Genomic DNA, 2,565 nt, shown 5'->3' with positions numbered 1-2,565 from the left:
GTAGCCTACTTTTAAATGACAAGAAATCATATTATAATCATATAATTTCGATTACATTAAAACATCTATATTCAAGACTGGCTTTGCACTATATGCTTTACACAAAAAAACTAACAAACAGAAAAAAAAACACAATTCCAAACAGTCGTGAACACCCAACGAGCATACATCATTGAGCACGCGCTCCATCCTCCAGCTGAGCATCACTATTTAACAAAGATGCGCAGCAGCATCTTCGCCCCGCCCATCCCAGGCTGCGCTCTTTCTCTCCTCGTTTACAGCGCCGGCGCAGTACAGAGCCACCGCGCGGCTCACTATTTAGCAAGAAGGGAGAGCGCATACTCAGCACCTGTCGTGTGTGTGGCTGGGGATTCGCTGGGAGGGTTCATTATTTGGCAGGGAGCGGCAGAGAGACGAGCATTTCCTAGATACCCACAGCAACGCGTGGATTCATTCCGCTTCCATCACTTCAGAGGCGAGCCGGCGGATTTTCTGGGCTGTTTAAACTTACTGGCTAGGTTTGGAAAGCCGCCCGTTTGGAAATAAATTACAGCATCGTATTTCCTCGGAAGTGTTTTGTTCCTGTACCGGGGCTGTCATCACTGAAGGTAGGATCTATGGAAGCCACTTTGGAACAAGCAAACCGTTATTAGATGTGTCAGAAAGGCGAGGCTTGTGCATCCTAGCCTTATTGCGCTGATTATAAGGATTTAAACTAGGTAAAATGTTCAGATGTCAGATGAAAGATACATAGGTAAATCCCCTGAAGCGACTGTCTAATGCATCCCTCAGCTGTATAAATCTACAGTTATTCCAGCACCGAGGTGATGGCCAGTGCCTTCCTTCTGCAGTCTGTTAGCATACCGGCTAACCAGCTCATATTATGTTTGCTTTTTTAACAGAAAAATAGCGGAATTGGTAACGGGCATTGTTTTGCATACGTATGGTGTATTGTAATAATAACTGCGGTCTGTAGACACCTTCCATCCTCATTGTCGGAGCGCCTCCCGTCTTTAATGTCCCGTTATCCTTTGTCTGCAATTACTATTGTGCACGATTTTATATTTAAATGATAGGTTGAAAAGGCTTTTAGGATCTGTACGTTTATAAGAAGTAAATATGAAAGTTTTGTAATAAGATACAACTTTGGACTTCATGACATTGAGATATTTTGTCGGTTCTTGTTGCTGGATGAAACCCAGTGTTAGAAAATTAAATATAAAATAGTTTTTGGCCTGGAATCGATTTTCGTAGTTTTTTTTCCCCTTTATGAGGATACATGGTTTTCTAAAAATAAAGAAATAAAGAAATAAGGAATAAGGAATAAATAAAACGTAGCACTGCTTGTCATAACATTTGTGTCAAATAGCCTATTTCAGTTGCAGGCTGCGTGTTGGAGGTGGTTTGGGTTTTTGTGGAAGGTGTGTCAGATCCCCACTGAATTAGCTTCAAACCCCAAAAGCTATCGAACAGAAGGTTGATGAATTGTATGTATTTCAACATGACATTCAGAAATTTCATTATTTCGAAAAATATTTACAAATCAAAACACATAATTTCACTTGTTGCCAAATAGACACTAAGGTTCTTTCACACTATAAGAATACCTATAGGCCTAATGATAACTATAATGCTTTAATTAATGTTCTAATTCTGTGAGAATATAGTCCACATTGCAGCTAATGATAGTGACACTAAGTAACGATATGGAGTGGTTTTTTTCCCAACTGATGATCAATTAAAAAAAACAAAAAACACTGCCAGCCAATCATATCAGAATCCACTGACTTTAAAGAGAACATTTAATGCAACACATAACAAAATGCGGTGGGGCATTTTTGTATAGGCTATTGTGTGTTGGTGTGGCTTGCATGTGTGTTTTTCACTGCATTTCGGGGAGTGTGACGATGAAGCATGCCATCTGCTATCAGAGATATCACTTTATTATAGATTTACACAACTAGAAACTTCAGTTATGTATTTATTTTTTGGGGGAGATAATTGACATTTAGCTAACTGTGCTAGTGGAGTAAATGGCAAACACTTAAAAGGCTGGTAAGTTGAATATACATTTAAAGATAATCTACAGATGTTAAAATTCCATTAAAACTATTTTTAATATCTTTAAATTAGTCGACTCCCTGAAAGTCATTGTATTATTCACACGCTGTTATCACAATTTGCTCACCTGAATCAGATAGGCCAATTAAATACGCTATCCATACCTGACTAGATTTGAGTAAATACATAGCAATAATGTATATTAAATAATCAATGTGACAGTTGATACACTTTTTTTAATTGATATATCCGTTATTTATTAAATAAAGTATTTTTCTATTGATCAAGCACGTATTAAATAATAAATGTGACAGTTAATACACTTATAATTTTCCAAAACCATTTCTATTTCAAATAAATGCTGTTTTTTTAACTTTCTAATCATCAAAGAATCCTGTAAAAATATAGCACTGTTCCCATAAGCAGCACAACTGTTTTCGAATATATATATATATATATATATTTTTTTTTTTTTTTTTTTTTTTTTTTTTTAAATACTTTTTT

At 36.4% G+C, this 2,565-nt stretch overlaps 1 protein-coding gene across 1 annotated transcript in view; it reads left to right on the top strand.

The window, feature by feature from the left end:
• Window positions 1-359: 359 nt before the first annotated feature.
• The window catches only part of LOC107552348 (catenin alpha-2-like), a 132,526-nt gene continuing 130,320 nt past the window's right edge, over window positions 360-2,565 (top strand). The window contains exon 1 of the mRNA XM_016234213.1: window positions 360-608. The gene's annotated coding sequence lies outside the window, so the exon portion shown is untranslated. The remainder of the gene's footprint in view (window positions 609-2,565) is intronic.

Source organism: Sinocyclocheilus grahami, unplaced genomic scaffold (assembly GCF_001515645.1).
Source record: "Sinocyclocheilus grahami isolate Dianchi unplaced genomic scaffold, SAMN03320097.WGS_v1.1 scaffold17.1, whole genome shotgun sequence".
NCBI lineage: Eukaryota > Metazoa > Chordata > Actinopteri > Cypriniformes > Cyprinidae > Sinocyclocheilus > Sinocyclocheilus grahami.
This window is presented reverse-complemented; position numbering and strand designations above follow the sequence as displayed.